A 27,755-nucleotide genomic window follows, 5' to 3' on the forward strand; every position below is an offset into this window, starting at 1 on the left:
GTTTTTCTTCTCAGGGCTCCCACTACTAATAAACTGCAAATCTCCCATTTCATTCCTGCTCCATTCAGACTGATCTCCAAGGGCAGTTTCACAGGTGGATCCTAGTGGTTTTAAACCCGCTGCCCAGTCATGCATGCTCAAAACAGCAGAAAAAGCATTGGCTGCTTCTAACCTCTAAATGTGACCAGTCACGCCGGATCTGGAACCAAGGGGCCCTCCGGTTCCTCTGCGGGTTTAATCGACTTCAGTGGCACATGCCAAAGTAGCAAGAGCCCCACAGTAAAATAAAACACGGGGGCAGTGCCCTGCATTAAAACATCACTGGTCCAACGATTGCTCAGGGTCAGGTGAGGTTGTAGCAACCCAAGTTATTTCTCAGGATTTTTTTACTCATAATTTCCAATTCCCCTGAACTGATGGCTCTCAGAATTGCTTTGTAGCATGAATCTTACGCTCCTCTTTTGCACAGGAACAACCAGACTATAACATAAAACATTTATTCCAGAGCCAAACATGTATTCAAAATATTAGCTCCAGCAAAAGAAACAATCAGACACAAGAGCTTTCTGTTCCATTCCCAACAGTACACTTAGTAAGAAGAGAATGACTTTATCAACAAGCAGTAAAAACCTTCGTTTCCCGTGTCTGAAAGAGATTTCATTAAATGCTTCCCTTGACTAGGTGCAGATCATTATATTTCTCATAGACTGTAAGCAATGTGAGCCTCTGTCTGCACAATGAGGCCTGAGCCCTGATTGACAGCTCTAGGAATTACAATAAATACTGCAGGAACACAAGCAATGCTTTCATAGGAGTCCACTGGCAAATGGATTGCTTCCTTACAGAGAATGAAAGCGAAAAAAACCACCAAACCACCAACCCAAAACAAAACCCAGACAAAAAAAAACCCAAATCCCCAGACCTGGTAAAGCTGCATTTAAGGCTGCTTCTCAGAAAAGAGTGTTAAGAAAAATACTCACCTAGTAAAGATACTTCCCATTTACCTATCGCTCCAGTACTCAGTCTCTGTCACAGCATCTAGCCTGACCTGAGGGCACACGCTTCACTGCCGACCCCAGGCAGATCCGCACACAGCCTCTGACGGCTCCTCACCTTTGGCGACTCATCCTTAGGCCAGCAAGGATGCAACAATGGGAGGTCCCTGTCCCACGGGGCCAGCCCCGAGACCTGTGCTTCCCTTGCCTGCCAGCCCAACCCAACCCGCTCACAACAAACGCAGGTATTTCAAATACCTGCCAAATCCCTCCTCGCACGGGTGATGGGAAGCTGCCTGGAATTTCTCAAAGGGTTCGGCTGTATTATTCATGCACTGACGGACTCCCTGGCAGTGATAAAGGCCACAGTGTTGGTGAAAAAAGCTAATTCACAGCCTAAGAAGGATTAATCTTGCTACTGTAAAATGTCTTGGCTACAGTGAGAGTTAGCCACTCATGGGACAGACGTAAGCCAGAATTAAACCAAACACATGCAGAAAATTATGCTTTTCTTGCAAAGGCAGAAGAGGACAAATAACTTCAAGGCAGTCTGTTGAACTACATTCTCTGCTACATTTTTTGACTTGGAGATCAGCGATATCATGAAAGGTGGGGTCGTATGTTACTCCTCCTGCTCCATCTCCTTCCATATTCAAACCTGCTCAGAGCAATAACCACAGTCCTGAATCAGGCACTGAAACTGCACCGTTCGGGGTAAGCCAGGAAAACCTACCTCCAACTCCAGTACTAATAAAAATTGTCTTAAATTGTAAGATTCAATCCTTTCCAACCCATTTGTATTTCTCATCTACAGAGGAATTAGTCGGTCACTGGTAGGTAAGATCACTGTCTGCTCCACCTGCAGCATGCCTCTCTCATGATAGCCCCCCCCCCCCCCCCAGGCTCACAAGCTGTAGTCATGCCCAGCGGACTGGAGAATATCATCCAGCACCGGAGCACGACTCCAGTGCAATCTGCCACTATTTCCACCAAGAGACCCCATCACAGCTCGCATTCTTGTAGCACACAGGGGAGCTTACAAGCTTGACCACTTGCACTCAGTTTCCAAAAAAGGTATGTAAACCAGCAAAAAGCAACTTGCAAAATTCTGTTCAGTTTCTAATTTCTTCAGTCCTGGCCCCTTGTAAGCAGCGTGCCCTTTAGAAATTCTAGGAATGTGGCTATCACAGGTATGAGAAGGCTGAAACCCAGTAGAGTTTTTTAGGCTCCCAGAATCAGATCAACAGAAGGAAATGCAGACTCACTAGTATAGGCGTAATACTTTGTACATCAGCTCAATTTTTTTTCATTCCGTAAAGCATGCTTAAAATACTATCTCTGAATAAACACTAGTAAAAGTTGTATGTCTGCATGAAGGAAAAGCTATATCCCTTTCTTTGATGCCAGCCAGCACCGTTAAAATACTCCAGACACCCACATTTTGAGAGAAAGCAAATGAAAAACAGTTTCATACTGAAATATTCTGAGTGATCCACTCAGAGGCTCTTAATCCTACTACTCTGATTGCCCTTATACACTAGTAGAGACAAAGGAATGCAATTTGATTGTGCATTTGTAAAATGAAATTATATTCCACTCTTTCTATCTTTCTTAAGCATTTGCAGTTTTTCAGACAATGCCATCAACAGCATAAATCACCTGGGCCTAATACAATGGACAATGTCAGAGTAATCAATTCTTATTTATTAATCAGCCTCTATCATGATGTTCCATAATCATTATACTATAGTTTAGACACAATAATAATGAAGCTAACAAAACTAATGCAATTTGTGGTAAGATGCTGGCAGGCAATGGCAATAACATTTCTTGATAATAATACAGTAAGACAAATAGGTCTTGGCCATAAGAAAAGATATTAAAATGGACAAAAAGACACTAGGGAAAGGAGGTTTTAGATGTACATATTTTAAAGTTATTAATTTTAAAAAAATGAAGATAATAATGTTAGAGAACCAATCTACATCATCAGAAATGAAGGGTTTAGGGTTGCATAAAATCACTTCTACTTTCAAGAAGGCACAGTAACAGCATTTGAACATCTTCACAGAATCTAAATGCACAGTGAGGTTAGGAGAGTCAGATGAAGGAAAAAAATGAACATTTCTCTTGGAAGAAAATTCTGTAATTACAAAGTAGTCTGCCTGGGATTGTGCCATGGAAAGCCTGCAAATCCTGGCTATTTGTACACACCAAAAACAAGAGCCACCCCCTAAAACTCTTTGCTACTTGATTCTCCTTGCCTGTGCGAAAAGAGCTTAAAAAATGAGTAAGGGAGAAAAGCACAAAGCAAGGCATGCTACTTAGATCCTTGGGAGCAAAGTCTACTGCAAACGACACATTGCTGGGGGTGCTTTTAGTTCTCAAAAACATCCTTGTTCCAATGATCAGAGGAATTTCTGGGTGAGAGGGATCACTGTGCCACAGAAGACACAGTTCAAAGGGACAGCAAGCCACACAGAACAATTCCATGGCAATATGACCCCTTGAAATGCTCAGAGAAGCATAGCCCTGCACCTTAAAAATCTCAACTACTGAAAAACACAGGGTGGAAAAAAAAAAAGGAAAAGGAGGAAAAAAAAAAAACTTGTTTATAATAAAGACTACATTCTGTAGCAATTTCCTAGATTCCTGGGGTTAGAAATCTAGATTGCCAATGGATAAGTGAGCCTTAAAATCACATCCCTGCTGACAAAAATTCATTTCTTATAACCGTCTCCATTTACCGGAATGTTGAATCTTTCCCATGGGGAAGGAACAAATGAAAATGTTATTTCTCTGCTCATGAACTCATACCTTTCTGTCTGCTTTTCACTGTTGGCAATTTCATTCTCTTCCAAATTTGACTAAAGCCCGTGACCTGGGGGAAATAATGTCTATATAATAATCTTCTGAAACTCTAATTCTGAGTCATGTTTTTTTGGATGTTGCCTCGCACTTTATGAAAATTGCACTGAGCTATGAAATGTAAGTGATGTGATGTCTCTGCCTTAACATAATCATTTTGTCTGTTGACCATGTTGCAAATAATAATAATGGTAGTAATAATAATAATAATGATGATGATAATAATAATAATAGGGAGTCTCCTTGAAAGCAACAAAAATAGAAGAAAATTAGAAAAATAATACACATGCATAATGGCAAAAAAGATGTTGTGGCACCCTGTTCCATAGGTTTATTTTCACTGCCCCATGGAAACAACTATTCACAACTGGTAGCAAATTAATGGTCTGAGAGGCAAGCAGAAACATCACGGCACTGTGGCTGAGCAGCTTAATAGCCCTAAAGCTCCCTTGACTGTGTGCTTCAGGGGACCTTCCTAAATCCTGGCACTTTGCTCCCAGTGCCTTGGCCTGGCTGAAACCCCACATTTGCATATGGGGAGAAATCAGAAACAAGTCCATAAAACACCAAGTGCCTGGAAAGCATAATTATTGGCTGGGGTCTCTTGAGCAGCTTGCTGAGCAAACTCAGCAGTGGGGATGTTCGCAGTTGATCAACTCTTCCCCCAAAAGCAGAAATAACCACAGTATCTGTTTATTGGATCCACAGCCACACACCGGCTGCATCCCTTCCCGGCTCTATAAATATACACAAACAAAGCTGTACATTACCAGATGTTTATTTTATTTTTTTATCCACACTGACCCATAAAATCTACAATACAGTAGATCAAATGGTGGAAATCATTAAAAACTTGCTCTAAACAAAATCGGTACTGCCATATGTTTTGGGCCTTCCTCCATGTGAAGCTCCACTTAGCTCCACAGGTATAAATCTAGAATAACCCCATTTAGATCAACAGTTATTCCAACAGCATATGGGTGTTGGAATTTGGTCTCTGATGTTTCTGGGATAAAAAACATATATGTATGTATTTTTTTTTATACATCCAACTGAGAAATGCAAAACAAGTGAGGAATGTTTTATTGGTTGCAAAAGAAAAGCCTGGCAAAGATAACCTGGGAAATTCTCAACTGATACACTCGAACATTAGATTTGCAGTGAATTAAGCACACAGCAATGCATGTTCGCTGCCAGGCAAATATCCCGTAAGTAAGATTTTTACAATGCATCCTAAATCTGCAAATTGTTAGCTATAAAGCGCATCTTGAATTGTGAAAAAACAGGGGGAACTGACATTCCAGACCTCAGACAGCAAACAACATACTCTAGTGTCATGTGAAAATTCATTTTGTCACTCTGACACCATCTGGAAAAAACCCAAACTCCCAGAGGTTCATCCTACATGAACTGGGATAGACTGCAATCTTAGATGAGGAAGAAATCTGGGTCCCCACTACCTTTTAGGTTTTACAAACTGCTCCATTTTTCTGTGACTATCTTGTAATGCATTAACGTAATGTACCTGCACCTCTGTTAGCAGCCTAAGACTATCAGCATAGAATGTACGTGTGTATGTATGAGTGTGTGTGTATATGCGCGTCCATATATAAATGAGGGGGAAAAAAGCATTGTGGAGTGGCTGTCTCTTGGGATGTGAAAAGCAATGGAAGATGATGTAAGAGTTGTTGAAAAAGGACCCTCATCCCTGGTCTACTGCATGATAGCACTGAGTTCAGACGAAGGTCCTGAACTAAAAGTCCAGGTCACCTGGTCACTCCTGCAGAGCTCTGTAAGGAAATCAGTCCGATTCCTGCAAAACAAACCTTGCAGCAGCGAAATCTTCAAATACAGGACACCGCCAGTCCTGCACACTGCTCAGAGCGCTCAGGTGGAGGGTGACTGCTGCACTGGGTCTCTCCAGGCAGATGAATCCACAGCCTACTCCCACAGCCACTGAAGAAAAACAAACCACCCCACTGACTTAGGCAGGCCTGGGGATAGCATATCTGAGCCAAAGCTAGTTACACTAATGAATGTTTTACTATTGACTTACGCAGTTTTCAATCAGGCCTAGCATGAATAGCAGTTTCTTGGTTTTATACTAATCATCTCCTCTATCTGCCTTGCACACAAAAGGTTCAATTGTGAATTTTTTCCTAAAGCACCTTTAGATCCTCAGATGAAATCCGTTTGAGAAGTGCACACTCCTAATTTGTTGTCGTTGTTAATCGTGGTGCTGTAATGTATTTTCTCAAAAAAAACCTTAAAACTTTCTTACATCACAATGGTAAAAGGTTCATTTTAAATAATAAAGAAAGAAATAATTTCCATTAGATAAAGCAGTCGATAGCATCAGAAACGTGGTTGCAATTACTTGTTGCACTTTACAATGAAATCCTTGTAGTATAATAACCACAAGATGATGAAACACGTTTTGTCTCCATTTCACATGACTGACCCCAATTCTGCCAAGGACATCTGAACGCATTTAACATACTGAAATCTTCCATTAGGATAATGAAAATACACATTATTGAATTCTGTATTTGCTTTATAGTGCTACAAATAGCAAATTCAATCTTTCTTACTTTTGGTAGAGACTACACCCGCATAATTGTTCACATTTCTCAGAGGCTGAAATAAGCTACAAAATGAAGAAAGAGGAAGACGTTGACCCCACAATCCATTATGCAGCACTTACGTGATTTTATTTGCTGTATGTGTTTAGTAAAAGGATAACCTAGAAACCTACAAAAGATATACAACTATCCTCCACAACCCGTACTGAAACAAATAAACGATGACGTACCGTACATAGTTAACTATAGGTGCTGGAGTGCTCCTTTGTAAGGAAGCAACTGCCAGAGTTTATAGTCATGGAGTGAAATTCAGCCTTGCTTCCAGGTACAAGTATCTTGCTTAAAAATCACTGTCATCAACAAGCCTAGGAGGGAGACACGTGGCCGGCCTTACTATGACCCTTTTTAAGAGGGGAAACCACCCGTGGAAAACTCCTGGCAAAGCCAGTAGCAGCTTTTACCTGTCAGGTGCTGATGACACTTACCTTGTATTTGGTCCCATGTCTATCTCTGCTTTGTATGCAGCTATTTGCTTTAGTAGGACACATTTTCATCTCTCTTCTTATCCATAGATCTCAGATCGCTTGAAATTGAAGCACCACGACTGATACGGCCAAGGCAACACTTGAGGATTGATTTATGTCAGAGGAAAAAAAAAAATATAAATCCAGTTCTTTAGGCTTCTGGTTGAATACAGTAAAGATGAGACCTTTACAGGATATGATAAATACTTCTGCCTCTCTTTTTTACGACAGTGCCTCAGTATTTTCTTTTCATTAGCTTTAAACTTTACTGCACTTGAGTCATACCTGTAGAGTCCCTAATGTTTCATGTGGTTTCTATTTCAGTGGCTGGTACTCAGATACTGGGAGAAATTGATTAAAATAGCCAGCCATCACCCCACTCCTCCCCAGAAGCAATGCTTCAGGTGTAGTCACTTTTCTTATTAAAAAATAAGAATCTAATCATGGATCACAGCTTTGATCTGTTAAAGTCTGTTCAATATAATCTTCTGAGACATTTGCATGTTATGTATTCTACAGTCATTGCTCAAAACAATGTATTAAGTCTGGATGGCAATGCAATTTTGATCATTAACGTCAACTCCCCTCAACAAAATTGTGTCCCCGTCCCTGTCTCCCCACCACAATTTTACAACCTCAAACAAGGGCTCACATTGCTCTGTGAATATGAAGAATTTAATCTCAGACAATTTTAAAGTCTGCTCTCATACACAGAAAGCTTTGATGTTGAAAAATCACAACGCAAGTCAACAGGAAAGACCTTCAGCACTCTGACTGCAATCCCAGCATCTTTCTACTCTACTTTGCTGAAAGATGGGTATGAAGTGACAACAAAATTCACAGTCAGAGGAGGAGGTCCAAGTTTCAAAAATTCCAGATAACCATTCTGTAATTTGCTAGCCCAGGTCTGGTAAAAATACTGCAATGTAACCAGGAAGGAGTGATCATAAAAGATGTAGCTTTTTTGAATCTGGACTCAAGGCACCTCCGTACCAGCCAAACCTCCCCTAGATCAGCTGATGGGTCAGTCTAATTTGAGTACATACCAGCAGCGCAAAAGGACCAATGAGGTATATATAGATCAGCACTGTGCACAGAAGTTTTGACATAAGCTGCGTCTCTTCTTGTGGCAGCTGGAGGCACAGCGTGCTATATACACTAATAATTCAGTGTACTCCTATGACAAGATGTTCTAGATGCTGCTCTACTTCAGAGTCATTTTTCTGCACATACCGATAGCATAGATGGAGAGGACAAAAACATACCACTAAAGACTTATAGCCTCTCCTAAAGATAGTAGATTTCACTGCTGTTTATCTATACTGTATGACTTTGACCTTGTGCAACACATGGCACTATACCAGCAACAGGGAGGCAGGGAAAGATAACAACTTCCTCACAGAGCCTAATGTTTCATAGTTATCACAGACAAATGTGTAATTGCAAACATCTAAATACAAAGCACTGAAGACCTTGGAAAGTAAACTGCCTTCATTAGTGCTTATGTGTGTTTTGAATCTCACTATCTGATTTCTAGTGCTTTATTTTGAAAAGAAAAAACTGTCTGCATATAGCAGTCTGGAAAATATATTAAAACTTAAGACTGTGGTTTTCTGGCTTTCATCAGTGTGCCAAATTTACCTCCATCTCCTTCATCTGAAGGAAGCTGAGTTACAACAGTGATACACTTGGAGAAGATCCTCTGAAGGCAAAAACCTGTTCCATAAAACACAGAATCTGAGCTGTGACTGAAATGCTGGCTGGATTTCTGAAACCATTCAAGTTAAATGGATTGATTAAAGAATAATTCCACTAAGGAAATGCAAGTTGCAATGGTTCTGTAGCAGTCACTGAGTGAAAAGGGACATATTCTCCATGTCATTACACTACTTTTACTCCAGTGCAGTTCTATCTATTTCAGTGTTTACTAATTCCAGTTCAAGGGAGGTGATCAAAATTAGAGTCAATTGAGTCTGATATAAAGAAGTTCTCAGATTTCTCCACTCCATTAACATCAATTTCTGCACTCCATTAACACCAGTTTTATTCTGGTGTAACTGCATCGATTTCAAAGGAGTTACACCACCCTGATGTTGGTGTTAAAGAAACAGAAGATCAGACCCTATTTCTTTAATCATTTTCTTCTAGAAAATATTGTTTCCCTCAGAAAATGAACAAAAATTTGATATAGCAAGAAGCACACAAATACACTTGTAAAATTTAATAGATGAACAATCTAGCATATAATAACTGTGTTTAGGTTCTGAGCCAAAGCCTACTCAAGCCAGTGAATTTTACATCAGACACTTTACTCTCTCTTTAACTAAAGCTAATACACCCAGCAACAAGGATGCTGCAAGTTGCCAACAGCAGCACTGCCCTGCAGTGCTAAATGGATTGACCGCTGAACTCTAGTTGCTGAAAATAACTGAATTGAGAAAGACACGTCAGCTATTTCCACTGTTGTCCATTTTACACTAAGATAGTAGTTCCCACATAAATTGGATTCAAAGATGAGGAACTCTGTAGCACAACAACCTATGGCTGTGTGCTAGATTTTATGTAAGCATGTGCACGGATGCACATTTGTGCATACACATAAATATCAACTACATGTATCACAGAAGATGATCTGGTCTATTAGCTGCAAGCCACTGCGAATTGTATGTACTGAGAGCAAACACAGAATGTGCATTGGGTTCAATATGCTTCAATCAGGCCTAAGATAAGAGATAAGTAGGACTGAAATAAAGTAGCCTCTTAATTATTTCAAACACTAGAGTTTAACAGAATGAAAATGTGCCATAGTAGTGCTATTCCTAGAAAACACAGACACCAGTCTATATGCACATGGCTGTGAATAAACAGTTGACATTCTCTGCATTCACTCTGAAGCAATTGCTTTAAATAAAAATTTTGTCTGTGACATAAATAATCCAGTAGGTTAAATTCCCTGAAGTGTCAGCTTTTGTATTATTGATGCCTAATATTTTAAAATAAAATCAAATACAATTAATCTTCTTGTATAACTATAACAAGTGGAAAAAAATCATTGGCAGAATGTGTTAGTGGTTATCAATAACAATCAACTGCAGCTTCCACATTCAACAAAAATGGGTGGATGATACTAGTGGAAAGATTAAATGGTAAACTGTTCAGAAGATATGGAAGCATATCTCTATTTTTAATGGAAATACTCATGGAAATATCATTAAAACTACCTTGCTAGGTATGGAGCACTGATGCTGCTGAACCAAAATACATTGGTATTGAAATGCCTAACAAAAACAAAATCCCCACCCAAACCAACCAACATTGAAATGGGTTTGATGGGGTTTTTAAACTCTAGTTCTACCAAATCTTGGAAAAAAATTAACCATCTAACAGAATACTCTGACTTCATCCACTCCCATTGGGTCTAATATTCTACATTCTACGAGTAGAGCACTGGCCCTTCAGTCTTAATTAGGGACTACAGAGCTCCTGTAATGAAAATAAATGCATATCATAATCACCATGAGATGGTTCTTGATCAAACACTGGCACAGAATGAAAAAAGTGCATGTTTCTGAAGCCAAATAATGTTTTTTAGAGAACTTAACTATGCGAAGCTTTACTTACATCCCTGATGTAATGTATCCTGTGTAGTTCCTCTGAGGTGAACAAACCTGCTGCCAACACCGTGCAGGACTGTTTTCTAATCTGCTTGTTTTCTGTTGCTGTGGCTGTATTTTAAGCAACCTCCCATACGCACATGACCCTCCAGAAAAAGGCAAGGTAAGATAGGTGCTGAGAATATATTTCAGCGGCTGACCAATACCAGGAAGCCATAGTCTGTAACCGGTTAGGAAAAGAAGCAGGCATGACCACATACAACTGCAATAATGAAGCTTATTTGGAGAAAAATGTTCACATGACTGTGATTAAACAACTGCCAGCTCACTTCAGTCTATTCAACACAAAATGAAATGTCTTTCTGTCAGATGGGTTGACCACCTTAAATTCACCACCAGACAGGAACACAAACCAGTTTATGTAATACAGTTTAACTAACTATGCACAGAAGTTACCAGGTTTGTGTATGAAAGTACAAGTCTTCCAAGACTGTATAAATACTCAGAGAAAAACAGCCAGCATTTTCCTTTTCCAGTAGGATTTTTTTTTAAAAAAAAGAAGTTTTAAATCAAAATTAATGCTTAATTCACATGGAAATGTAAAATCCATGGGATTAGACTCAGCAGTATTATATCAGGAATGCAAAAGTTGTGTTTCAGTATTGATTAATGCCAGCAAGGCTTGAATTTGCATGTAATTTACAATCACTTCCTTCAACAAATGTCTTCATTTAGTATTATTATGAGTTTGGCATGACAGGATTATTACAAATCACTCTATCAGGAAGAATCAGTAAGAAACCCACCATTTATTTAGAAATACTGCAACAGCCATGATTGGGTGAGAAGGTATAAACATGGTTTATGTAGAGAGTGCTGTACATTACTCAAGTGTACCGGTGTCACATGCAGATTAGGAAAATTATTAGTTCTGTTCTGATAGTATTCACAATATGCTGCACCCAAATACACGGAAGATGTAGTCCCTCCTCTCAAGGAGATTACAGTCTAAATTACTTCTCTTGTACTGGGCAAGCGACAAAGCCAGCAAGTGTTGGACAGCACTAAAGGGAGGTCAGGTAGCAGCGTGTGAGCCAGCCAGCTTTGCAAACAGCAGTCAGCTTCACAAGCCAGGCTGTCAAGAAAGGGACTAAGAGCTCTGATTTGCATGCAGTGATAGATTAAAATCAGACAGCCAAAGTATTTACCAGCCCCTACACCATCTACTCCATTCCCCTGATGGTAGTTGTCATCCCGCCACAGCAGAGACAACTGAATGGCTCATGAAGCAGCTTCTGGAGGGCTCAAGCTTTCAGCTTGGAGTATTATGTCTCCAATTTGAGTTTAACTTAATATGCTTTAGAAGCCATTCATTCATCTGCCTTGCAGAGGAGGTAATCTCCATCACAAGGGCAGGACAGACAGCTTGAGGGCCATAACCTCTTCAGCTGTTTTTCGCCTTTAATTTGCCACAGCTTGCAAGTCAGAGACCTCAGGCAGGACCTAAGTCATATGGCTGGATTTCAACAAAGCACTTAGGACCAATGAAATTGGTGGAACAACCGGTGATTAAAGTCAAGCAGGTGCCTAAACGCTCAGCCGGATTGAGATCATTTAACCTAGACCAAGAGGCTGGACTTACCTCCAGCTCAGTTGACAAAATTCATCCATCGGATGAATACAGTGGTGCCTGTACCGGCCTGTATATTAATTATTAATGTTTACTGGAGTAATTTTAGATTCTCAGATAGAAGTGTAATTTTGCATGAAAAGCTTTAACAACAAATATCACAAAGATCAGACATTTCCACTAGACAGGTTGGGTCTGTAAGCACAATATAAATCAGATGAGAATGTAGAATTCTTCCAGCCTTCATCATTCACACTGAATTTGCAAACTGCAGATCATGGCAGATACCGAAACATATTCTCATTTTGAAAGAAGTCCGTGGAAGTACCACATGCTATGAAATATTATCTTAAGGGACTTGTTTTGATAAAAACAAATGGCCAATCCTAAAGATTAATGCTTCATACGATGTATTCATGTTATTAATCCCGCCTTCTTCTTTCCACTGGCCCTGGTAGTGAATGTTTTCTGGAAAACTGCATGGAGCCAGATGGTTAACTATTGGAAATCTATACTAAAAAGATTAATGTTACCCCATGACAGGGATCAGTCATTTGTAGAGATTTCCTAATACAAACGGTGACATTTGTTTATTCAGACTGGCTGGATGAGCCATACTCTGAGGAGAGCCTAATTAGTTCTCAAAGATTTTCAAAACATTGGGGCCCAGCTGCTGAGCTACAGTTCAACATCTGAAAGAAAATTACATGCGTAAACAGATACACAAGTAACACAGACATCCAGACAGATATGAATGACTGCTCTTCAAGCTGCCTTGGAGCTGTTAATTCTAACACAGTATGTGGAATGATGTCGGTACCCTGGGTGAGTCAAGTACTTACAAGTGGCCACTGGAAAGACTCCAGTGCCAGTTGCAGTGATTAAATATTGTGGTCCTGGGTGCCACGACTCTTTAGACAGAAGAGCTGCGTATAGCCGTAGTCTGAACACCTACCTAACACCAAGCAGTCTCAACACCAGCCCACTCCAATACACAGTAACAAATCCCAACTATCTTCATACTGTGCTTTTATGTGTAAAATAAACACACTGCAAGGAAGATCAGTATGAAAGAAACAACTGCGTTTTACACAGAAGTCTCAAAGTGTGAATAGTACTTACCAAATTCACAGTAGCCCTATTTCCAAATGGATGAAAGAACCAATATGTCCAAGGCCACTGTAATTTCCAAACCACTTAGATTAAACCCCCCGGTAGTCAGGAAAGCAGTGAAGCACATGCTTTAAAGTGAAGTACACACTTAAATCCCATTGACTTCAATTATGTATGTGTGCTTACATGCTCTCCTGAATAAAAGGCGTGTAAGCATGTGTTTAAACTTGAACCTATGCTTTTCTGAGATGAGACTGTGAAGGGAGGAGAGTGACATTTAAACTGATGTGAGAAACACTGCTTTTATCACTAAGCAACAAGGCCTTTCCATCAGGAGAGAACATAGCCAGGTGTTTTGAGGGAAAAAAGAAATCTACATACAAGTGCTTTTCTTTCCTTCAAAAGGACGTAAGTCAAAAAAGCAAAAGAAAAGCCATTAAAATTGGATGTTTTAATAGCAATTATACAAATGCTCAATTCATCAATATGAAAACACTGACAATCTTGAGACTGAGGCCAGGACAGATGTTAACTTTATAAACAGCTGTTGCACTTGACGACATTGCAAACTCCCTACTGGGTGTTACTGCTCCCCTGCTGGAAGTTACCACATGTACAGTGCAGCCAGCAGAAGGGATCATGTGAGTGCGCCTTCATCCCCCACAGACAACATCAACCATGTTAGCTTGAAAAACCAAGATACTAGGGTTATTTCTAGTTAATTCTAATCAGTGCTGACTGGTGAAGGATGTGCAGGAACACTCATGGTATAGGCAGGAGACTTCAGATGGCGAAAGCAACTACAGTAGACACAGCTACAGGACACACCTGCAATATTCACGTGCATGCTCCATACTTTACTGTAATAGATCATGATTTCTTTTTCAAAAATTAGCACCGGACAAATAGGGCCAGTTCAAAAAATGGTGCATCTCAAGAAAAACTGCAATTATTTGGATCATACTGTGATGAAAAGAAAGGTTAGCTGCAATGGGCTAGGCTAAGAAACGAATCTAAGAGCACATGAAACACGAGTTCTGCTGAGTGTAAACTCTTAAAACAAAACAATCAAAAATCAAAAACCAATACCAACAAAAATGAAGTACTTCCTCAGGAAGTTACACAGAAAAATATGATTTGTGAAGTATGGTAGTCTCTACATGTTTAGTGACTGCGATAATACTTGCTAAATGAGACAGACCAGGTCATCAGCTGGTATAACCAGACACAGCACTGGTGAAGCCAATGGAACTAGACTGGTCAACACAAACCTTGAAACTCTGCTACTAGACTTGTACAGTTTTTCTTTTTAATCCTGTGCCTTTTCACATCCATAAGCACATTGACTAATGGCTATGGACAGCACCTGAGAACTGTCTTCCAATTTTTAAGATCACTTAGTTATTTACACATCATATTTTTGTGCGATATATGCTTTCTGCTCCAGTGGTTGGGTTGTTTTTTTTTTCATGCCAAACTTCACAGTTAACTTCAGTTATGAGCTTTTTTGCGACAAGGACTGTTAATGTACATATATAGAAATGAATGAAAGGAACTCTCAGCTACTTACTGAGATCTTGCCATAGTACCAAAATAGAAATCATTCTGGTACTATATAGAAATTTAAACCAATATGCTTTGCATATCATCCCGAAATCACACCCCCTTTGATCCTGTATCAACTATGCCATATGTGTGATTCATGATGCAGGAAAATATTTTCTTCCAGTGTATATGCAAAAGCTTCAGGAAACAAAAGTGTGATTAACTAAAGTTAAGTCAAGTCACCTTAATTCAGAGAAGTATGAGCTTTAAAAATAGGTATCTATTAAGAAACTGAATTTCTAAGTAGTATCCCTCTTGGTGGTATAAATATCTGACATAGACTTAATCAGGAGTGTGTCTTGGAGAAAATATTAAAGTAGCATACAATTTGATACCACTGCAAAAAAGCAATCAAAGCAGAGCATGGCAATAAATTAATAGAAAAAGTTATATATCCAAACCAGACTAAAAGTAATTTTGTAAGTCAGCAGTAAAAACTTAAATAACCACTAATTTAATCTATTTTAGATGCAGCAGTCAATAGATTAAATACTTTATTGCTCTCTAGCCATATGAACACAGTCAGCTGACACAAAAATTGAAAAAAGAAGGGAAAACCACATCCCTATTCAGGCCCTAAGCATTGCTGAAAGCATGACCACAGAAACACGGGAGAGAAACAGACCTCCTGGGTCAGGGAAGCTGTTTTTCAAGGGAAAACTGCAAAAGGGAGTTTTGATGCAATGACCTCTAGATAATGGTCGTGACCTATTTTTACCATGCTGCCTTTCTATCCACTTTTAGGCAGCACAATCATCCTTTTATAGGGAACAAGTATTTCACATTCCTCTGGGATATGCATAGAAAGGAAACGACTAGTTCCTCCAAAAGGGTATCCTGTATCAGAAGCAAAAAATTTCCTGGCAGTGTGGAATGAGGAAGAGAAAGATGGAAGAAACAGAACAGATTGTAAGTGGTATTTCTAGGGACTACCGCTTCTTGAAAAACCTTGTGTTTAAATTGTTCACATAGATATTCACCATTAACATCAGGTGGAGGACTCCATTCACAGAGGTCCCTAGAGAGGACCTGGAGAAGTTTTAGGAAACAAGGCTACCAAATAGCAAAATAATAGTATTATTAATTTAATATCTGAAATTATATATGCAAGTGAATGTATGACAGCATGAGTATCACAGCTCTCTCATATGCTGTCTGAAGTCTGCTTTATCTTTCCAAACAGGCTGCAGCAAACTTACCTTCAGATAAACATCCTAGACGCTATTTTCAAGCAATAATAAAGAGGACTTAGTTATTATCAATCCAGCTTTTGTACTGCAGGTAGGCAAGAAAAAGGACTTTATGACTGAGCTGAGAAATGAATGAAGAGCAAATTCATAGCAGGTTAATGAAGATCAGACGATAGCAAAGCAGAGGGAAGAAGAAAAGAACACTGAGAAATTAACTGCAAAAATGAAAGCAAGAATCAAGGACTAAGAATGATACAATCAAGAAAATTAATAAACTTAAGTTTTGACTCTGAGAGGTACAGAGCAAGTGCCTGCTGTATAAGGCATCTAATTGAGCTCCCTATGCTCAAAGCCAGGCACAAACTTGACAAAATTGTTAACAGGTCAACTCAACAGCAGCACTCTTCAAATCCTCCCTTTAAATAAATGAATGTGGACATTTGGACACTGATGGTTTTCTAGTGAAATACAACTGAACTAATCTACTGATTCAATCAGAACAAAGTCCTTTGAATGGATGAAGTACTTTAAGAAAGAATATGGCGATCAGAGGGCTGCTAAATGGCCTCTTGCTATGAGTTCATAATGATCTTTTCCTTTCATTGACTGTTCCTATACCACAGGTAACTGAAGTAAGCAATATGTACTTAGTGAACCAAACCCAGAAAATAATCTGCAAACTACTGGGAAACACTGGGCAAACAAATGATGCCAGTGATGAATGAGGAAGGCTTTTTAGGAAACAGAGTGGGAATCACAAGGAAGGGTGTTTCTTTTCCTTTCTCAGTGTCAAGGAGTGCCTCTACCACAGAAGAAAATGCAGTGTCATCAGGTGTCAGTGCATTAATACATCAGAGAGCCTTCAAGGAAGGCACTGCTATTGCTATCATTGCAGGACTTTTTTTTAGTGGTGTTTTTGGTGTTTTTTTTTGTTTTTCTTAACATTAGATTTGCATTAGCTTGGAAGGGAAAAAGGATAGTGTCTAAAGGGAGAGAGGGCTGAATTAATTCATAAGCATAATTCATAAGTAACATACTGGAAGAATACAGAAGGGGTGCTTTGAGGGAGCCTGGAAACAGAAAGAAGAAACAGGCATTAGTACTAGAGACCTCCTGCATAACACGCTCTGCTCTCAAGCAAGAACTGCAATGTCTCCTCCCCATCCACATAAGTATCGCCCTGCTCTGAACAGCTTTTGGATTCCCCACTCCAGGGCACTCCGGGGAGGAAACTGTTTTGGCTGAAGTTCGGCAGGAGCAGGTGGCATTCACCAGCTGCAAGTAATTTTGCTCTTGTTGGCACTGCAGCGATTCTTGGACTTCTCGCAGTTTGTGTTCAGTAGGAAAGGGAAGGGGGAGGGAGCAAACAAGTCCTCAGTGGTGTTTAACAGCATCCCAAGCTTCACGGCTGCCTCTTCCAAGCTGGCAGCTCTAAGCACACAGCAGAAGACATAGTGCTTTCAGAAGGTGCCTGCATGGATTTGCCAGCATGGGGTTCAGGTTGCTTGTGCTTCCGTTCTCTGCTGTGAGAGCACATCGCCTCTGACACAGCTGCCACTTCAAGGTGGAAACAATCCTGCAAGCCAGATGTTAATATTGCGGAGGAGGCAGGAAGGGAGAAGAAGAGCATGGCTTACCACCAGGTGCAAGCGATCTCTCTGCAGATGGACTAGCTAGCATTGGAGCCTTTTAGGGAGCCCCCAAACAGTCCTTTTCCCAGCATTTTTCCTGCTGATTCCAACCTCTGTGCGTGCATGTCTACGGAAACAGGGGCTGCAGATGGAAAATTTCTGGGGCTGCTGTTACTAATGTGCAGAAGCACGGTAGTACAGATGCTTCAATCATTACCTTTAATGTCATATTTCATCAAAGAAAAGAAAGTCAAACCTGAATACCATAAGTGTGGCACGCCACCAAAGTGTTTGTCTGAACGTAATGATTTCCATCTTCAGAAGCCATCTGAGTAATTAAAAGGCAAGCATGGGAGCAGGAGAAGAGGCAGCAGTTCCCTTCTCCATTTCTCATTACAGAAGAGGGAACTCAAAATTGCAAGAGCATCTCTTCTAGGAGAATTTTTTAAAGTGTTTTAAAAATCCTAAATTCCTTTCTTTTCTTTCTACCCTTTCAACTGTGCACCATGAAAACCTTTCCATCTGGCATCAGAAATGATTCCTTGAATCTGCAACATATTCATCTTGCATTCACTGATCTATCCAACAGTCCAGCCCTTTGTTTGAAAGATTTCTTTCATTTCCAAATGGCACAAGTCTCATGTGCTATAGTGATGCCACTTCAAACATGAACTTCGCTCTCTGAACCAGCCTGGCACACACACTTGTGCAGGTTAAAACAGTCAAGTTTTTCCCCTCCAAGCTCATCTTTCATCACCATCCCCAACAGACACATCCTCCTTGGCAAAGATTAACACTTTGTTAATGAAGTTATGTCATGATTTTTTATTATAGCCGGTGTCTATTCTGCCATTTAACAACAATGTCTTTTCATCTGCTAAGGTGGAGCAATAAATCAATGCCATTAATATTAAGAAGTTCTATTCCAGTAATATCTAGATATCTATTTACCCAATGTACTACACAAATGCGTGGGTAGACAATGACTCTATGCTGAAGGGCAGTTATATAGGTCACTGAATAAAATGAACAGCTAAAACGTTCATAATAAATACTCACATAAATTACTTTCTCTTCATGCACAAGAAAGTGATTTTCACAGATTCTTCCTAGAAATTATCTTGCAGTGAAACTACACAATATGGCAAACTCCACCAATATTATATGCCAACCGTGAGTTTGTAGCAAAAGCATAGTCACTAACGCAAAGAGATATGGTGGAAAACCCTCTAGCACAAGGGAACGGTCTCCATCTTGCAGCAAAGCTAAACAGTAAGCTCCTCAGTAATGAAAACTGCACTGACCTGATCGCAAGTCAAAGGACTACTCATCATGGTGCAAGATGGCTTGAAATAATGGCATTTGCTAGAGCAAATGGTGGATGTGGCATCCACGTCTCTCTGCGGGAGGGAGAGTTAGAACATCAAGATGAGATTACAAGAGGTGAACAAGCTACTTCAGCTGAATGCACATTAACCCTCAGGTGTAGCAAAGAAGAAAACATTTGCCCTGATAGTATTTTTTTAAAAAACAAAAGCAGATTTACCATTGCAAAAGGAAAAGCCATCAAAAAAACTTCGCTTCCTAATGGTCTGGGAGTAGCAATGACCTAATGTTTTTCTTACGGACAAAGTACCCCCAAATATTTATCACAAACCATTACAGCACGCATTGCAACTTTACAAGCCTTCATCAAATTACTTCCACTAAAACGAACACACAAATCTTCCAGCTCCACACTGCCACACACACAGACTCTCCAAGCTCCAAGCCTTCAGCAACCTTCCTCTGATGGACACTTTTTTTTTCAGGAAATGACACAGAGACATAGGTAAAAGGTGATTTAGATAGACTGCTGTGTCACAAATTGTCAGGATCTGATTTAAAGACCTTGCCTTTGTCAAGAAAGACAGTTGGGTGTCTGCTTTAAAGAAGTACTGGGAATATTTTCATCAAAGGTTTGAATTGAAAAACAGTGGGAGGTAAATATCTGAGATGTTGCCAAGAAAGACCGCTATATCCGTGCAATTACCATTAACAGGGGACAGCAGTGGTTCAATGAAGTAATTCAATCTGGTGTCCTACATTTTATCAGACAGCAATTTTGAGTTCTGACATAAAAGGCTGAGAAAGAGGATTGGACTCTCTTCTGTGATATTCAGCCTTAATTCTTGCAATCAGGACATGTGTTCTCTGCTTCAGGAACAATCCTACTATCCCTCCAAATGACTCAGAAGAAGAATATACTAATATTCACCATAACACTAATCATTCACATAGGAACAAGTCGTACTTTGGGCAAGTTTTAGAACTGAGTGCCTGCAGAATTAAGGGAGGGATTTTCCTGCTTAAACATACCAGTATTTCCGTACTTGTAAGTTTTGCAAGAAAACAAAGATCTATTGTTTAAAAGAGTAAACAATATAATGCAGTCTAAATCATAAATGTATTCTTCCAAAATATAACAAAGTGAGGGAGAGACAGTATTTCTTCAGAAAATGGCAAAATTAAAAGTCTGTGGAAGCTCACATCAAAATAAGATCATCACATGGCTTCTTAGAATTAATCTATCCATATTGCATACTCATATTTCCTTAGAGGCTTTTGCACTACCTTTCCCCAGAGTATCCTACCAGTTACTCAAATGACAGTACCGGTGATTTCCAAGCTCACCAGGTTTGCACAGCAGCTCTGCAGGGCAGACCTGAACAGCACACAGCTCCCGTGCCTGAGAGCAGGATGAACTTCCATGCCATCTCAGCACTGCACTCAACATTTTCGTGCCTCCACCACACCACCAACCCAACCAATCACCGCCACTAACCCTTTTTGAAGGGAACTCACCAGATTTTAACCTTTTAAGTCCTTTCTACCATAACCTTTTCTTTTTGCACAAAGGTGTGCTATTCTACAAATTTTCAAGTAACATGCTGCAGAAATCTTGCAAGGTTTTCCATTGATTTTAAATGCACACAAGAGAAAATCCATTTTATATTTTTCTGAGTAAAATCTCACCACAAACAATAACACCAGCAGACAGTTTGCATCAGAAACAGTCCAGAGTTGTTCTTTCCACTTGCCTTACAAAACGAATTCACCAAGTTCAAAATTTAAGCTACAAGAGCAAACTGGCTCTTGTTTCATACAGAACATACATGGTCAGCCACCTCTAAATATGATACAAAACCAGAATTTATCAATGAAGAACATACTCGAGTATTGCATATCCCTTTTCTTTTCATGAAATTATACAGAATCTCCTCTAGAGACCCCCAAAACTACCTTTCCTCCAAAATATTAACCATGCAATAAATACATTCAATGCTACTGAGCATTCTCTTTTAATGATATGAAACTGAGACCCTTGGAAGATGAAGGCTTTGTATATGACAGCTTAACTGCTTGCAATCAAACTAATTTGCAGTACGATGACCTGAAATGAGTTTAAAAGCACCATAATGCGTGTTTAGCAATCAGTGAAGCAATTCTTTATTATTCAGGTTCACATTTGCAATTTGTGTCACATGTTACGGGAAAGAGAAAAAGAAGGAGAACAACAACAACAAAAAAATCTTTTTCCTTTGCAACAGCTGATGAGCAAAACATGAGTTACATGTAACATGGGCCAAATCTAGACTGACAGCAAACCTTAAGTCTTTCTGCTACTTACATAAGTCTTATAATCTCCAGAACAGGAAATTATAAAATTAAAATTTTTCTTATAAATGATCCTATCTTGATTTTTCTAAACTTTTTTTCTTGGGAAAAAATGTTTAGGGAAGTTCACCCAAAGTACCATCAAAAACATGTACTGAGCATGCCTCAAGGTTTTTAAACTGTAAATTAAGCTATCTACCGACCACCTGCAATACTTCTCTCTTCGGCTGACAACAAAAGGTAAGAGACCCTTCTGGCAAATAATGGAGATTTTCATATAATCCCTTCAAATACATAAAATTCCATATTTCATTCCTTTCTCTACATTGCCTCCATTCACTACATTTGTTATCCTTGAGAAAAAGATGGCTCCAACAAGGTAAGCAGAGAACCATACACAGAAGCAGAAGGAAAAGTGACTAACAAGCTCAAAGCATTCGGTGAACACCAACAGCAGTAAATGTAACACACCATGCCAGAAAAAAAACCAACAGGAACCACATGAAAAGGCAAAACTTTCATGTATTTTGAGCCGAAGGTTCAAAAAAAAAAAAAAAGAAGCCAAAGATACTAAACAGCACAAAACGGCTCAGTTCTAGCAACTAAAGCAGGAGTGGGCCTGGGCCAGGAAAGCAAAGGCCTCCAAGGCAGCCAAGAAGCACACTCTATCTCAGCACTGCTCAATCGTAAGTGGTAACTCCTTGGGGACATTGTCTCCTGAATCACCGAATTTATACGGGTCTGTCCTAAAAAAATGAATCACTGCACTGCTCACACAGAGGATGAAAATCTTTTTCAGCAATGAGGGGGCAAACCTGAAACACCCAATATTCTGAAATCTGCTCTCAGTTCTGCTTAGTTGGGTAAGAGACTACTGCTGTCCCCAGCTTTCCTTGTTTAAGATTTGGACAATATAGTTCCACCCAAAGAAAAGAAAAACTGTGAGGATTAGTTTTCTAAATTCAAAGCATTTTATTCAAAAGGCACGAGCAGGCGTTAGGGCAGAGGTCTACAGTGCATGAGGCAACACCATTCAGAAGGGCTGCAAAAATCACTCAGACCTTCATCATCCCCATTCAAAGCGATCAGAGTAGAAACTTGCCTTGACCAAATTCCTACCCAGGTAATTTATTCTGCTTGCCTAAACATTCCTCAAATATTGAGTTAATATGGTGTGTTTTTCTTAACTTCTAGAAAAATACAGTTTCGCTCTCCAAAACCAGTTGTTTTGCTCCAGTTATTCTCATTATTAGTGGGATGCTGGAAACATACGCATGCCTGCTTTTGCTGTTGTTCTTGCTTTGATGGTCATATCGTTAGCAAACTCTTTAATGAGTTTCAGTTCTCCCTAGGAACACCACTACAGTTTATAAATGCTAAAATTAATAGACCTGGGGTATATTTTATTACATGTAATGCATTTAGTTGGCAATGACGATGCCTCCCTTACAGCAGCTGTTATAATAAACTGCATTTTCAATGGCTCCTGGAAAACAAAAGACAACACCTAGAAGATTTCAGATAAAGAAACACAAGGGTTTCCAGGTCTCACCGGTCCACACCGTATCTGCTTCAATGAGGTCTGCAAATACTAATAAGTAATTACAACTCACAGATTTCTACCGGGGATCTTGTCCACTTTTCTTGAATCTGAATTTACTACCAGAAGAATCATAACCTTTGTTGTCAGCTTCACTTCTGCAAAGAATGGGCACATGGAGATTCTGAAGTGGAGCTAAAATGGATTTTAGTATACCCTTCACAATAATAGTTGGTAAAACTAATTACAGTGAGAAAACTGGAGATCATTCATTACCCTACTAGGCAAATTAGGATTTGTTAACAATGATTTACAGTGCCAAACACAGGGTAACAAGGATTGCCTTTTCAACTGTGTTCACAGGGGACGTGACAGTTTATTGTATGACAGCATCCAAAAAGCCACTGCTGTAGTGCTTTTGTAGACCCCATGGTATTTCCGGCAGATACACACTTTTGCATAAGCAAAATACATTTAAATGTTTAGCTTCTAAAGTCAAGCACAAAAAAGAGCTGAGCTGAGCAACTAAACCCACCTGCAAGAACAGTAAGTCTTTATTTAGCAACCTCACCATGTACACGATGTGGAGTAAAGTATCATATCCCCCCTGTAACATTAGCTGGCTGAATTTATTAAACCTCTTTCAAATGATACTTTTGATCTAATCTGTTTCTCTCCTGTGGAAACTATTAGGTTTTACTGTACTCTCTAAACGCACTCCCACCTGAGGGGGTCAAAAACATCACACATTTGACCACCTCAAAGAACAAAACACAGGCTACTCAGGATCATGCCACTGCATACAGACCGGGCACTGAAGGAAAACAGACTGGGTTTAAGGGCTCTACCTGAGAATATGAGCCCAGAGAATGTGCTGGTATAACTAATTCCACGTTTCTTCTGTAAGGTAATGTCTTGGGTGAAAATCAGTACTATTGCATAGTGAAATAGCTGGCCTTATCTAGGCCAAATACTGGTTTTCCATCATCTCTATACTAATACCACTGGTGCTCCACTTATTCTCCTTGGGATGAGTTTTTAGAGCTCTGAGTAATGTAATGCAACATTGCACAACACAGTGTCCCAGTGGCATGCTGTAACTACGTAAACATCTGCTGAACCGAACCCACTCAGGGCCAAATTGGATAGCACAACTGATTAGCTGGAGCCTTTGGGAATATGCTCACGATTTATGTTTGTCTGAGTCACCAGCCCATGTGCAAATCACATTTTTCGTTTTTCTTCCTTTTTTTAAGGTGGAGCAAGAGCATTGTCTCTGCCTTTTTTGTTTTTGGTTTTTTTTTTTTTTTTTGGGGGGGGGGGGCGGGGGGGGGGGAAGCCGCTAACCAAAAATAAGCGTTAAAAAAAGGAACAGAAAACCCTCAGAAATTGCCACAAAGACTTGAAAAACAGACCAATGCAAGAAACGGAAAGAAGTTGCCATAAACAGAGAAACTGTACAGCTGCCAAAGAACCTGATAATCTTGGGAATTGGGTTTGTCGTTTAAAAATAAAATACTCAGTTATTTAGGTTTTGAATTCTGTTTTGGTTTGTGCTGCAAACCAATGAACCACCTGGATCCTTTAACGTGACTTTGGCTGGGTGTGAGACAGACAAAGAAAACTAGCAAACATCATTATCTGTAGTCAGAGAAGAGAAAAAGTTTTACTATTATTCAGCTTCCAATCATATTCCAAAACTTCTCTCCCAACCTCCTGAAATCATAAACAGCTGGACAATGTTAAAAACTCACATAATTAAAATTCACCTAACTTTTTTTTTAAACACTAAAAAGGTGGGTTTTTTCCCCTAAAATCCTAACTACGTTCCAATTACCTGATCTGACTTCTCAGTGAGATGTAATCTACCTTATAATCTATCTCTGATGAGAGACAATGACAATTTGCTATTTAAAAAAAAACCACAAAAACAAACCAAAGAAAACTAGGAGTTTTTCCAGGAAGCATTTAGTTAGGATTTCTTAGGGTGCACCAACATTAACAACGCATCCCAAGCTTTTTTTTCACATGCACCAATCAAACTGGACTGATCCCATAGAAAACAATAAAGTCAGGCCAGTACAAAAGGCTTATACCAGACCTAGAAAGATTTTTTTACCTCTGTCTCCTCTTTGCTGGATATTGATTTAGTAATATGTAAAAAGGATAGGCAAGTATCCACTCTGACAAGGAGTGCCAAGACAGGTGAAAGAGATTCCAGCAACAATGAAAATCGCTTTTCAACAAAATCTGCAGAGCATACTAGCACCTGTGAAAGAAGCAGAAGGTAAGTTCTTCCTAACCAGAAAAAAACTTGTAGAGATACTTAGAACTGCTCAACAACTTTTGCATCATTAACACTCATTCAGTGGTTACTCACACATGTCCCACACTGCTGAAGGTACCTAATTAGAAAGTCTGTTTAATCAGTGGCAGTTCTGATCATCCCGGCTAGGTCTGACTTAGCCTGAATCACTTCATGGAAATTCTCAGCCCTCTCCATGGACTTCACAGCAAAGGTGGGCTGCCAAAGCCAACAGTGTGAATGTCCTCCCCTAAGCGCGTGCGTTTTCCCTTCACGTACTTCTTTCCAAGAAGCACTAATGCAGAGGCAACAAGAACATAAGAATACAGTCTCCCAATGTGCCATTCAGAAACATACCTAGTTACGGCATAAAACCAGGCAAGATTTCAGCCTTCACCACTACTACTGCAAGTGCATAATGAATTACTGGGATGGAACTATCACACAGATATTAGAAAAATGGTTTTGTAGTACTGCAAAGTGTCAGGTTTATAAACATCTCCTTAAGCACTCAGTGAACTCAAGAGGCTCTCTACAGAATAAAAAGATCCAAAAGTAACTTTTGCTTTGCTGTAGCATGCACAGCATCCACAAACACTGCAGAGACATGACCCACCACCCATCAAATCCCAGTGCCTGGCACACACACGGTTCTTAAAGGAGATTCCAAGTCTGACAAGTATTAGCTCCATTACGTACATGCTAGGTAACACGGCCCAAACATACCAGATTCCATTATTGCTTTGATTTCAACAGCAAATACAAGCTAATTAATCCATACCTCAGCATTCATTCATTTCTGAATAAAACCTGCTTCCATCTGCGTTCCTGCTTCCTGTAGCATATGTGGTTGATAGTGAATCTACTATTAGTACATTTTAACTTACCTGGTTGCCTGCGTTGCCTTTGGTGCTGCTACAGTACATAATATTTTGTAGTTCAAAGCACAACATATATTGATCAATAATTTCCACAGGCAAAAGCTTTATTATTATCTATTAAACTAAGAACTAGTGTTGTTTTATTTGAAACCAATGACCCTTGTTTTGATGTTCTGGGTTAACACTAAACACAAAAACTAACAGTCTTTTCTAGTTAAAAGCTTTGGAAAAAAGTCAATTCAAGTGCATATTCTTTTGCACTTTGATAATACAATAATTACATTTATCAGAAACACATGCTAATTGGATCATCCTGGAGCATTTTTCTCATTGTCTGGTACCGCAAAACACATCTGGGTTTTATTTGCCCCATGTTAAGTTAATAAGGGTACGGACTTTTTAAAAACAATAAGCAAAATAATCCTGAAAACAATTTTCTGAAGTGGAAAGGGAGTACAAAACCTGCCACGTTTCATTCAAGACTATGCAAGTGCAAAAATGACTTTAAGATTGAAACTGACGGATGTTTTCTATCTACTCAGCTATTAGTGAAGAAAGAAAAAGAAAGTTAAAGAAATCTTGTTACTATGACTATACATAAGAGACAGTGCAGTTAAATGTATCATATTAATGGAACCTAGTAAGGGATGTCTCCTCCACCTACACAGATCCAAATTAGTATGATGTAAAGTACCAATACATTGGCACTAGAAGATGTCAAGCTTCTTCTTGTTACTAAACCCTTAACTCGGGAGAATTGGAAACTTTCAAGCTTTTCGCTGGAGCTTAGGGGATGTTGACACCTTCCAGATTTTCACTTTACTGGACCAACCCACAGACAGTATGGTGCAAGGGAACAGCAGATGGCTTTTCTTCTGTTACCTCTGCTTCCTAAAGATGAAGCTGAACATTGTTCTTAAAGCATGCATATTCAGCTCTTGCTATAAGGAGAACAAGGTTTATTTATATACGTTAAAGCCTTCCATCCTGTATTATATTTGTCCCATTCCTGAGCATGTCTGTATACGTTCATATGATTTGAATTTTAGATGCCCAAAGGCAAGCAAATCACTCTGAGCTGTGGAAAGACATTCAAGTTTTAGTCTTAACGCAAAATAAACGTTGAGCCATTTGACGTTATTTTTCCCTTCATCCCCTCCCTCTTAAAAATACATATGACACAAAACAGAGGAAGTGTTGAAAAAAATAAACCAGGTTTTTTCCTGTTACACAACTTACCTTACACTGATTTGGGCTTTGGTATAATTAGAAAAACTACGGCAAAACATTTTCAATTGATCATGCTCTTTTGAGACCTTACCACTGGCAGAAGAACGGACACTTAGTTTGTGCAGAGGTCCAGGGTAAATCCAGCAGGACACGGCATTTCTTGAAGGTATTAAGCAATTTTTGTGCTTGCATTTTACACTTTACATGTGAGGTCACACACACACAGTTTAATCCCATAGCTTTCTTATACGATCACAGACCTCTATGAAAAAAGACTAAATTTCACCATGTACTAAGGGTAGAAAATTACTCTCTGGGAATCTGACAAGAGAGCAACAAATTTTTTCCATCGTGTAATCGAAGACTATATAGTTTTATTTCCCCCAGAGT

General features: G+C 39.5%; 1 protein-coding gene across 7 annotated transcripts in view; it reads right to left on the reverse strand.

The window, feature by feature from the left end:
* Window positions 1-27,755, reverse strand: part of AUTS2 (activator of transcription and developmental regulator AUTS2) — a 790,137-nt gene that overhangs the window by 397,579 nt on the left and 364,803 nt on the right. The window lies entirely within an intron of this gene.

The sequence above is a fragment of the Falco peregrinus genome, chromosome 2 (assembly GCF_023634155.1).
Source record: "Falco peregrinus isolate bFalPer1 chromosome 2, bFalPer1.pri, whole genome shotgun sequence".
Lineage (NCBI taxonomy): Eukaryota > Metazoa > Chordata > Aves > Falconiformes > Falconidae > Falco > Falco peregrinus.